General features: G+C 34.5%; 1 protein-coding gene and 1 non-coding gene across 2 annotated transcripts in view; one reads left to right on the forward strand and one right to left on the reverse strand.

Annotated features, from left to right (window-relative positions):
* KIF13B (kinesin family member 13B) overlaps positions 1–13472 on the reverse strand; it is a 331605-nt gene that overhangs the window by 260978 nt on the left and 57155 nt on the right. The gene's annotated exons all lie outside the window — the stretch shown is intronic.
* On the forward strand, positions 2111–2181 carry TRNAG-GCC (transfer RNA glycine (anticodon GCC)). Its single transcript has one exon. It is a non-coding gene; the product is annotated as a tRNA-Gly (tRNA).

Genomic DNA, 13472 nt, shown 5'->3' on the forward strand with positions numbered 1-13472 from the left:
AGAGCCTGCCAAATTGTAGGCATTCAGTGAATGTTCACTGAAATAAGAGTCTAGGAATTAGGTTAATCATGACTACATTCTGTCTAAAAATCTCTTTGAGTATAAACCTCTCCTCAAATCTCTAGACACTCTTTTCCTATGTATATTCTTTGTCAATATCTTGTGCTTCCCACTCTGTTACATTTAAACCTTAAACTACCAATTTTCTTAGGAAACTACAATCTAAAAATTTTAGAAGAGCAAGAAGATGTTAATTTGAATGTATTCCTCCCTGAGTTCCAAATAACAGCTATTAGCAGGTCTAGAGAGCTACCTGAAGATAGAGGTCTCAAAGTCAGAGGTCTTTGATAGAAACTAATAAAATGCTATGGCTAATAATTTGAGAGGAAAAAATTTTAAATATGCTAAAAGTAGAAGAAAAATAAATAAAACTGCAGGAAAACCAAATAACTACTCAAGAATGTGATGGTCCTTCCTGGTAACGTGGGACGGAAATCCTAGAATGAGCTGGGACTCAGCACCAAGGGATTGAGAAAACCTTCTCGACCAAAAAGGGGAAGAGAGAAATAAGACAAAATAAAGCATCAATGGCTGAGAGATTCCAAACAAAGTCAAGAGGTTATCCTGGAGGTTATTCTTATGCATTAAGTAGATATCATCTTTTTTAGTTAAGGCATAACAGAGAGACTGGAGGGAACTGCCTGAAAATGTAGAGCTGTGTTTCAGTAGCCATGTTTCTTAGAGATGATGGTATAATGATATAGCTTTTGCGACATGACTGTGTGATTGTGAAAACCTTGTGTCTGATGCTTCTTTTATCTACCTTATGGACAGATGAGTAAAACATATGGATTAAAAATAAATAAACAATAGGAGGAACAAATGTTAAAATAAATTTAGCAGATTGAAATGCTAGTGATCAATGAAAGGGAGGGGTAAGGGGTATGGTGTATATGAATTTTTTTTCTGCTTTCTTTTTATGTCTTTTTCTGAATTGATGCAAATGTTCTAAGAAATGATCATGATGATGAATATACAACCATGTGATTAAAAAAAAAGAATGTTCATATTGTATGTTGATTGGTTTTATTAATAAAAATTTTAAAAATTAAAGACATTTAAAAAATAAAAAAGTAAAAAAACCAAGCAGTAGGAGAAGAAGTAAAGGTAGTATATGTGAGTTAAATCTTCTTCAGGGACTCAATGAATGTGTTCAAGCTTAATAAATCAAGATAAAAACACATTACCTAAAGTAATCTTCAAATTTTTTTCCTCTTGTGCCCTCAAAAGAATTTTTTAAAACTTCTTAACTCTTTGCACATTTTGAAGTTCACATACGCATTTTTTCAAAGCTAATTTAGATACCTACAAAAGTATATAATTTCTGGAATATTGTGGTTCTATTACTTTTTATTTTGAAATACTTCCAAATTTGCAGGACAGGTTGAAATATAATACAAACCCCATACAGAGAACTCCAACATTCCCCTACAGCACACACACACCTCCACCACAGATACCCAAATCCACCAATGTTTAAATTAGCATTTTGCCACATTTGCCATATCATTCTTTCTAGCCATCTATCTACCTGGCTATCTATCAGTCCATTTTCTGAAAGAACATTGAGTGTAGTTTGTATACATGATGTTCCTTGAATACCTAATAGGGCCAAGTACATTTCCTAGGACCAAATTCAGTTATGTAATTTTAAGTACAGTTATCCAGAGAGCCAGTCAGTTGGATTACAGTTCAGAAATTTCAGGTATTCTCCTCTGGCTATTCTAATATACTAGAAAGTAAAAGGAAATATCAACATAATAATTTAGTAATCATTTTGTTAAATCCTAACTTCTTAGTTACAATGACTTTGAAATTAAAGCTATTACTCCCAGTACTAGGTCTATTATGTTAATACAGTAATAAAGAAGCATACATTATTCATCACAAATTCTTACAATATTTTGATAACTATACTTCAGTGTATTTGGTTTCATTTATAATCCTGTGAAATTTATGCTTTAAAACATTATTCTCAGAAGGGGTTCCCTAACTTTACCCGGTTGCAAAAGGGGTTCAAAATAGGTTAAGAACCCCTGCTTTAGGGGGTGCATGGGTAGTTCAGTGGTAGAATTCCTGCTTGCCATGCAGGAGACCCAGGTTCAATACCTGACCCATGCACCAAAAAAACAAACAAAAAAAAAAAACATCGTGAATAAAATTCGTTATGATATACATATTATATATGTGCCTCTGTGCGTAAGTATAGATACAGAAATACATGTACGTAGGGAGACACACAAAAAAATTCCTGCTCTAGAAGAAGTTTCTACACTAGAGAGTTTGTTGATTAGCATAGGGAAGGTTAGAAAAAATTTTTCACTGGTGAAAACAGCAGTGTTAAAATATGTAGACTAGCGAGAAATATTACACAGATTCTTCTATTTGAAAGAGCAAATTATAAGACTCTAGCAAACCTAACACCCTATACCCTTGGCACTTATGTTCTTGGTCCAGGGCTGAATTCAGATTCTGTCACATAATTTTAACTGGAAGAGTACCTGAATCCTGCCACATTTATCTCCAGTGAAACTTTCCAGTAAGGTGCTATGACTTCCTTGATCTTACAGAACAGCTTCCATGACTAGTATCTGTACCTGCTTGCTAATAAACATGGGCAGAATTCAATCTAAGACTGGCTTTCATTTTAACACAACCCCTTGTTTGGTTGTGTTATGGTTTATGTGAAAGGGCCTAAAAGCTCTCAACTTACTCTAATTATAACAGATTACTAACATGTGACTCAAACAGTCCTGGTAAATTACAAATGACCACAATGGCTGAGATCAAGTCATAACAGCCCTGCTGGCCTAATATGCTACATGATGATTGGGACTAAATTGGCTTTTGTTCATCACTATTTCCTTGTCAGTGCCATCCTCACATACAGATATAGAGAGGACATACAATAATAGTCGTTCAGTGAATTATGAATGTAATTCACTTAACTGTGTATGGGTCTAACTCCAGAAGGTGAATTCCTTAAAAAGAACAAGCATGTCATATCTACCTTTCCCTTACCAGGAACCTTGCCAGGGTCACGTGTATTAGATAAGGAACCAATAATTGGTAAGTGGCTTTAGTTTTGATTGAATCTGAATTAAGCGAATTATATTTTTACAAATCATCTAAGATCAAAAAGAAACCCTTCTGTAAAATTTAGAAGGCAATGAGAACCAATGAGCATATGTGGCTTTGTACAGAGGAGCTCAGACAGATCTAAGTTCAAATTCCTGCTCTGCTACCATGTGATCCTGGGAAATCATGAAACGTCTTTGTACCTCACTGCCTTCCTAAATCATGAGATAACAGCAGTGCCTCTATCTGATTTTGTAAGAATTTCATGAGAACTTGTAGGTAAAACCTTTAATCTAAATTATCTATTCAGTCTGACATTTCTAAAAACTCTGCACTGCCTGCCCGTGCATTATTTACACCTTCTAAGTGTTTAACAAGCACTGCCCTTTTCAATGATGATAACAGCTCATTGCTCAAAAAGAGGCAACAAACTCTGGGCAATATTAAGCAAATTGATCATCTTCAGAGAAAACCCACAATTTCTGAAATAAGTATCTTAAAGTTGTTTTTTCCAGGGTTAAGAAACTACACTTATATGGGTATCTTAAGTCGGTTGTAATTATTGTCAATTAAAAGCAAAAAAGATATTATTTGTTAATAGAGCCAGCTGAATACATGAGCAAAAGAATGCATTAGTATATAGACCAGGGGGGTACAAAAAGGATATCTTAGTGTGGATTCCTCAAAAAACAAAGCCTAAGGCTTATCAAGGAATACAAGCCAAGGGAGGAGGGAAAAGCGGAGTGAGGCATGAAAAAGTGTCAGATTACATCCATGTGAAGTTAGAGTCCAAGATGAATAGGTTCCCACAACAGCAGCTGGTGTTCAAAATTATCAAAGGCTATAGGAAGAGGTGAGGCCAAAAGGATTTGAAAATGGCACATAACAGGTGCCTGATAGAGGTTATAAAGATAAAATCATAGTCTGCAAAACATAAATGAAGTTTACGGGCATGGCGAGGCACAAAGTCTAGTATGACAATCTCAGACCAGTCTCTGTCCCAATGAACTACTTTTTAAGCATCTTTCCTGATGTAAGTGGATCAAGGTTAGTATATGGGATCAATACTAATTAATCTAATTTTCACAGAACGGATTTTCAAACAAAAGTGTTTTCCTTAATTAAAGTGACTAAGAGGAAATAGTACCAAATGTGTACAAAAGGTCTGGTTCTTTCCATCATATTGCAGCTTCCAACCCTCCCAAAGAAGAGAGGAGTTTGCAAGGGTAGCAATGACTGGTTGGTGACTAAGTGGGAGTAATAAATGAGCAGGTAAGTATTTTGTTTACATGCAAGGGTTTCTGTCGTGGCAATATTCAACAAGAACAAAGGTGAACAAGGAAGCTTGCTGTGACCAAAACACCAAGTCATGCAATTTTCTATGCAGAAAAACATGAAGGTCTAATGAAATAATATAAAGCAATTATAAAAATAGCAGCTATTGTGCAGAGATTCTTATGATGGTTGCCATTTCATGGAGTAAATTTATTTTTTACAATGCTTGATAATTCTGAGGATGTCTATACTATCTAAAAAAACAGAAAAACAGGTTTGCCTTAATGAAGACTTAGATATATATATCATATATATATAATTGCATAAAATTGCTATACAAATTCTAGCTTGCAAAACAAAGAACTCCACTCAATATTTACTCTGCACTACAAATTCAACTTCCAAAGACTAAAAATTTTTTTAAAGAATTTTTAAGTTTCCAGCTATATAAAAATAGATAGCCCAAGATTTGAATTATTTTACTTCAAAGCAAAAATAAAAGTTAGTTAAAAAAAAAAAAAAAAGAATTACTGATTGCATATGTAGAATGGTATGATTTCTAAAAAAAAAAAAAAATGGACAGCACAATACTACCTAATTGTAATGTAATTATGTTAAAACACTGAATGAAGCTGCATCTGAGCTATAGTTGTTTTTTTTTTGTTTTTTTATTATATATTTTTGTATTTTTATTTTTATTTTTATTTTTTCTCTATATTATCATTTTATTTCTTTTTCTGTTGTCTTGCTATTTCTTTTTCTAAATCGATGCATATGTACTAAGAAATGATGATCATACATCTATGTGATGATATTAAGAATTACTGATTGTATATGTAGAATGGAATGATTTCTAAATGTTGTGTTAGTTAATTTTTTTTAATTAATAAAAAAAATGAAAAAAATGAAAAAATTAAAAAAAATAAAAGTTAGACTTGCCATCTTTTTTCCCATTACAGTATTTACATTCTGACATTTGACATCTTTACAATAATTTATCTTTTTATTTAGGGATATTTTTAAAAGTTTGTTAAATTACTGTAAATTTTTTTACATTCAAATTTATGATCAACTAATTCCATCTTGTTGACATAAGCGCAAAGGTTTCTCACTCTTTTCAGAATCAATTTTAATATATACTCCTTTCCTGACTTTTTGGTCCTCTTTAATACCCTGGTAAACAAAGGGACTTCGTTCTGTGATAGGACTGGAAGTCTCACACTAGAGGAGCTCTTTCCTAAAAGGTATAGCAGGAATCAAGAGAGCCATCAGTTCTAGCTCACCTTTAAGTACTGGAAACTGCAGGATAAATACCCTCGAGTAATCAGTACTGTAGTTCAAATTACATCTAATCTTGTATTCTTCACATATACTCTTCAAGACTTTTATAGCCTATTCCAGCTTGAGATCATAAAGAAAATTTTATGAGTTTTACTTGAGGACATTCTGCTCTCCTCTTAGGTAATAGAACAATAAATACGATGTTTTTCAGTCTAGAAATGTTGCTTGATCTTCTGGAGGCTACTCTTACACAAGCTTCAACAAGACATTGTTACCTATCACGGTTTGCCAAACCCCAACAAAACAATTCCTGCCAACCCTAAAGAACACCTTAGGGTTCTATCTGAGATTCTCAAAAGTTCCCTGCACTATGATTACTTTCCAAAGACCTACACCCTCTAGAAGGGTTCCTAGACCAGATAACTCCTGAAACCCAGAGGGCCAGCCTCTCTAAAATATCAACTAGCTCATATTATCAACAGCCCCTGCCAACATGCAAAAGTTAGACTGGGCATATAGCCCAAATACCCTTAAAGGTTGGGAGAAAGACCAAAGGAGAAGGTGGAGTTATACAGAGAAGATAGGATTTAACAAATGAGTTATGAATGCTGAATCATTATATTGACATCTGTTTTAGTCTCCAGTGTATTAGAGACTAAAAACCTAAAACTGTGAAATTGTAACCCAAACCAAACTCTAAAATCTGTTTTACAACTAATTGTTGCAGTATGCTTTGAAATGTATTGCTTTTTTGAATATATGCTATTTTTCACAAAAAAGGAAAAAAAGACTCTTGTGATGATAAATGCACAGCTATATATTGACCCTGTGAAACACTGAGTGTACACTTTGGATAATCACATGGCAGTGAAAATATAATATATATCAATAAAATTACATTAAAATAAAAAAAATAAAATGATACATTTTGGATTTGCTTCAAAATAGTAAAATCTACAGCTGACATCATACAAAAAGGTGAAAGACTAAAAGTTTTCCCCCTAAAATGAGAAACAACACAAGGATCCCTGCTTTCATTGATTGCTATTCAACACCATCCTGGAAGATCCTGATAGAAAGATTAGATGAGAAAAAGAAATAAAAGGCAACCAAACTGGAAAAGAAGAAAAACTATCTCTAATTGCAGATGACAACATCCAATATTTAGAAAATCCAGAAGAATGTACAAGAAAGTTACTAGACCAAATAAATGAATTCAGCAAAGTAGCAAGATACAAAATTGATACATTGTGTTTCTACACACTAGCAAAGAACAATCCAAAAAGGAAATCAAGAAAACAATGCTATTTACAATAGTGTATTACATAGGGTTCTCTAGAGAATAGAACAGGAGACTTCTATAAATATGAGAATTATATGTCTCACACAACCTTGGGGATACAAGAGTCCAAAATCTGTAGCACAGTCCACAAGAATGGCAACTCAGATGAAGGGTCTCAACGACCTCCACAAGAAAGGCAGGATGGCTAAAGAAAAAGCAAAAATTCTCTCTTCTCCCTTAAAAGTCTTCAAATGATTAGATCTAATCCAATTTACTGGATTCTCTCCTCTGAAGAAGAGACACCCTTAGTTGATCATAGATGTAATCAGCCACAGATACAATCAACTGACGAATGAGTTAATAAACCAGCCATGAGATAGCCTTACAGTAACAGGCCAGTGCCTGTCCGACCAGATAACTGGGCACCATCAAGGGGCCAAGTTGACACCTGAACCCAACCATCACAAAAAGCAACTAAAAGAATAAAATAACTGATAGTAAACTTAACCAGTGATGTAAATGAAAACTAAAAATCATTGCTGAAAGAAATTAAAGACATAAATAAATGGAAGTATTTTTCAGATTCCAAGAAAAATACTGTTCAGATGTCAATACTCCCCAGAACAATTTGCAGATTCAATGCAATCCCAGTCAAAATTCCAACACCTTCTTCACAGAAATGGAGAAGCCAATCATCAAATTCACATGAAAAAGGAAGTCAGGGCAAGATGGTTGCATACGGAGATGTGGAGTGAGTTAGTTCCAGTTCCCTAGAGTAGCTAGAAAATAGTCAGAAACTCTCTGGAACAACTGTCTGGAGGACATCCGTGACCAGACACACACCGCACACCAGTCTGGAATAGGTGGAAGGGCCAAGATGACAGTGAAGAATTGTAAGTAAAGCCCCAAACTGCAGAGGCTAGAGTCACCCCCAGAGAACCTCTTTGGTTGCTCCAAAGTAGTGACACTCTCTAAGCCAACTATCCAGGTAAACTCAGTGCGTTTCCCCCCAGTCCACCTTATGTGGAATATGACAACCAGGAATCTAATTCTCCGTGGCGATGTAGGACATGACTCCTGGGGATGAGCCTGGCCCTGGCAATGTGGGACTGAGAAAGCCTTCTTCACCAAAAGGGAAAAGAGAAATGAAATAAAATAAAGTTTCAGTAGCTGAGAGATTTCAAATAAAGCCGAGAGGTCATTCTGCAGATTATTCTTATGCATTATACGGCTGTCACTTTTAAGTCTAGAAGGAAATATCTAAAACTTTTAAACTATAATTCAGTAGTATTGATTCTTGAAGATGAATCTATAACCACAGCTTACATGGTGTGACCATGTGATTGTGAAAACCATGTGTAAGGACAGAAAATGAATAAATAATAGGAGGGAATAAGGGATATGGGAAGTTTGGGGTGTTCTTTTTTTTTATTTTGGAGTAACGAAAGTGTTCAAAAATTGATTGTGGTAATGAATATACAACTATGATGAATCACCGATCGAACACTTTGGATGGATTACATAGTATGTGAATATACCTCAATAAAATTGCATTAAAAAATCAAAGTAATTAAATAAAACTTATTGAACGAAAACAAAAAAATTCACATGAGAGGGCAAAGGCCCTAAATAGACAAAACCACCTAGAAAAGAAGGAACAAGGTTGGAGGTCTGATACTTCATATTTTAAAACTTATTACAAAGTACAATAATCAAAACAGTATGATACATTCAGGACTTATCTTGTCCAGGGACCCATCTGGGCGTTGTAGGTTTCTGGAAAGTTACCCTAGCACATGGAACGTTTTGTAGAATCTTATATAACACCCTAGGGGTTCTTTAGGATTGGCAGGAATGATTTGATTGGGGGTTGGCAAATTACAGTAGGTAGTAACCTACAACCTCCAGATGGACCCCTGGACCAAGTAAATCTTGAAATGCAGAGGGGCCAGCCTTTCCAGAACATCAACTAATTCCATCCCCTATCCCACATTATTGACAGCCCTTCCAACATGAAAAAGTTAGAATGGTCATAGCCCAAAAACCCCAAGAGAAAGAGCAAAAATGACGGTGGAGATATACAGAGAAGATAGGGCTTAACAAATGATTATGAGAGCTGAATTATTATATTGATATTTCTTTTAGTCTCCAGTACCTTAGAGAAGCTAGAAATAAAAACCTAAAATTGTGGAATTGTAACCCATACCAAACTCTGAGATCTGTTCTACAACTAATTTTTGCAATGTACTTTGAAATTTACTGCTTTCTTGTATATATGTTATTTTCACAAAAAAAGGGAAGGAAGAGTATAACAGAGAAGAGAGGATTTAACAAATGAGTATGACTGCTGAATCAATATATTGATATTTCTTTCGGTCTCCAATGTCTTGAAGTAGCTAGAAGAAAAAATGAAAAATCATGAACTGTAACCCATATCAAATGTTAATATGTTACATAACTACTTGTTGAAATGTACTTGGAAATTTATTACTTTATTATATATATGTTATATTTCACAGTTAAAAAAAGTGTGATGTAGCACATCACATATATGGACATATAGACCATATGGACATATAGACCAATGGAATCAAACTGAAAATTCAGAAGTAACCTTTCACATCTATATCAGCTGATTTTGTTTATTGTTCTTCCTCATGCAAAAACATTTTTAAAATTGTACCTTGTACATTTCACTATTATTACACACTCTAGGCATTCCTAGATTATACCATCTCAATCTTTAACATCTATCTTTCTGATTTCATTTATGTCCCCAGTCCTCCTTCCTCTATCATTCTCACATACAGCTTCATTCAGTGTTTCAACATAATTGTATTACATTGAGGTAGTACTGTGCTGTCCATTTCTGAGTTTTTGTATCCAGTCCTGTTGTACAGTCTGTATCCCTTCAGCTCCAATTACCCAATATCTTTTTTACAAGGGTGTAAAGTCCATTTAATGGGAAAAGAATAACATTTAATGGGGAAAGAATAACATTAAAGTGGACACCTGACTCACCACATACAAAAATTAACTCAACATGGATCAAAATAAAAGAACTAAAACAACAAAACTCCTAGAAGAAAACATAAGGGATTATCTTTAGGACCTTATATTAGGCAAGAGATATTTAGATTTCATACCAAAAACATGAGCAACAAAAGAAATACAAATAAATCTGACCTCATCAGTTATCAGGAGATAGAAATAGGGTAGAGATTACATAATTGGAGCTGATGGTATACAGACTATACAACAGGACTGACTAAAAATTCAGAAATGGATAGCACGATACTACCTGATTGCAGCACAATAATGTAAGCACACTGGATGAAGCTGAATGTGAGAATGACAGAGGGTAGATGGCTGAGGGCAAAGAAGAAAAGACAGACGAGAAAGACTGAGATGGTACAATCTAGGAATGCCTAGCACGTACAATGATAATGACTAAATGTGCAAATTAAAAAATGTTTTTGCATGAGGAAGAACAAAGGAATGTCAATACTGCAGGATGTTGAAAATAGATGGTCATTCATCATTTAAAACTTCAATTTCTATGTGAGACTAAAGCAAGAAATCTTTATCTGATACAAAATTTATATTTTGACTACCGCCTTTCCTAATATGGGCAGTTGAACTGAACACCATAAGTACATGGAAGCTTGAGTAGGGCATGAGATTTTGTAGGTTTGTGTGATGCCCCGATAAATCCCAGAGTAATTTGAACAGTGAATAAAGAAGTATTTGCAAAGTCCCCTTGGGGGAATGGGGAGAAAGGGGGGAAAATTAAACTTCTCCATTTGGAGAATTCCTGATATTTTCACAAGCAGTGGGGACAACCAAATCAATAGGCCAAGCCCTCAACATGGGGGTTTGTTCCTACGAAACTTATTCCTACAAAGGATAGGCTAAGCCTACTTAAAATTAGGCCTAAGAGTCACCCACCAGTGAACCACTTTTGTTGCTCAAACGTGGCCTCTCTCTCTCAGCAAACATGCAAGCAAACTCATGTTCCTCCCCCTCTCTACATGGGACATAACTCCCAGGGGTGTAAACCTCCCAGTAACATGGGACAGAAATCCTAGCATGAGCTGGGACTCAGCATCAAGGGATTGAGAAAACCTGCTCGACTGAAAGGGGGAAGAGAGAAATGAGACAAAATAAAGTATCAGTGGCTGAGAGAGTTCACAGAGAGTCAAGAGGTTATCCTGGAGGTTATTCTTATGCATTATATAGGTATCCCCTTTTTAGTTTATGGTCTATTAGAGTGGCTAGAGGGAAGTGCCTGAAACTGCAGAGCTGTGTCCCAGTAGCCATGTCTCTTAAAGATGACTGTATAGTGTTATAGCTTTGGTAGTGTGATTCTGTGAGTGTGAAAACCTTGTGTCGGATGCTCCTTTTATCTACAGTATGGACAGATGAGTAAAAAATATGGATAAGAAATAAATAATAGGGGGAACACAGGTTAAAATAAACTGAGTAGATTGAAATACTAGTGGTCAATGAAAGGGAGTGGTAAGGGGTACGACATGTATGAGCTTTTTTTTCCCTTTCCTTCTTTCCTGGACAGATGCAACTGTCCAAACAAATGATCAGGGTGATGAATATGCAACTTTCTGATGATGTTGTGAGCCATTGATTGCAACCATGTCAAGAATGCTTGTATATCAAGAATGTTTGTGTGTTTATTGTTTATTATAAAAATATATTTTTTTTAATTTTTGACTCATTTAAATTAAAAACTTTTCTACATCAAAGAACACTACCAAGAAAAATGAAAGGAAAACCTACAGAGTGGGAGAAAATATTTTAAAACTATTTACTGGATAAGGCTGTAAAATCCCAAATATAAAAACTCCCACAACTCAACAATAAAAAAGAAAACCAATTAAAAAACCAGTAAACTTAGAGAGGTTACCCTGGAGGTTATTCTTATACCTTATATAGATATCCTTTTTCAGTTTATGGTGTATTGGAGTGGCTGGAGTGATGCACCTGAAACTGTTGAGCTGTGCTCCAGTAACCTTGACTCTTGTAGACAACTGTATAAAGACATAACTTTTTTTAAATAAAGATATAACTTTTATAATGTGATTGTGTGATTGTGAAAACCTTTCTGATGCTCTTTTCAACCAAAAACGATTAAAAAAAAACAGTATTTTTTACTCAAAAAAATATGGATAAAAAATAAATAATATGGATGGGCAACTGTGGCTCAGCAGGCAGAGTTCTTGACTGCCATGCCGGAGACCCAGGTTCGATTCGCGGTGTCCGCCCATGCAAAAATAAATAAATAAATAAATAATAGGGGATAAAGGGAAAAATTAATTGGGTAGACAGAAATACTAATGGTCAATGAGAGGGAGGGGTAAGGGATATGGGATGTATGAGTTTTTTCTTTTTATTTCTTTTTCTGGAGTGATGCAAATGTTCTAAGAAAATGATCATAGTGATGAATACACAACCATGTGATATTGCAAGGCACTAATTGCACACTGTGTATGGACGGTATATGTGTGAAGATGTGTCAATGAAAATATTAAACAAAAAATCAAAGTTGAGCAAAGACATATATTTCTTGCCAATATATGCTTAGTTTCATTTAATTAGCACAATTAGTTAATTTGTTTTATGACTATGTACAATCAGCATATATAAGTAATTAGACTTTACTGACAAAGTAGCTTTATGATATCCCGTTTATGTAAATAGAATATATTTATTTTAGAAAAGTCTTTCCCATTATTAAAGGAGATTCTATGTAAGTAAAACTTCTTAACTTAAATATTCAAAAAAAAAAAAAAAGAGAAAAAGCAGGATAACTACCTAAATAGACATGCTGCCAACAAAGACATACAAATGGAAGATAAGCAATGGAGAAGAGGCTCAACATCATTACCTAGTAGAGAAACGCAAAGCAAAACAAAATGGAATACAACTTCACATCCATTAGAATGGCTATTTCAAAAGTAAAAAGTAACAACAAAGGAACAAACAACCCAATTATAAAATGGCCTAAAGATATGAATACGCATTTTTCTGAAACAGTAATACAGAAGGCTAAAAAGCACATGAAGAAATGCTCATTTTCATTAGCTATAAGGGAAATGTGGATCAAGACAACAATTCAAGAATGATCATGGTGATGAATACACACGTATATGATGATATTGTGAGCCACTGACCGTACACCATGTATGGAATGCTTGTATGTTAAGAACATTTGTATGCTTATATATTAAGATTTATCAATAAAAACATTTTTTTAATAAAAACATTTTTTTAAAAAAAGACTACAGTGAGATACCACCTCAAACCTACAAGAATGGCTGCTATTAAACAAATAGGAAACTACAAAGGTTGGAAACAACGTGGAGAAATTGGGATACTTATGCACTGCTGGTGAGAATGTATAATGGTACAGTCACTATGGAAGACAGTCTGGCATATTAGAAAACTAAATATCGAGTTTCCCTATGACCCAGCAGTACCA

Source organism: Tamandua tetradactyla, chromosome 3 (assembly GCF_023851605.1).
Source record: "Tamandua tetradactyla isolate mTamTet1 chromosome 3, mTamTet1.pri, whole genome shotgun sequence".
Classification (NCBI taxonomy): domain Eukaryota; kingdom Metazoa; phylum Chordata; class Mammalia; order Pilosa; family Myrmecophagidae; genus Tamandua; species Tamandua tetradactyla.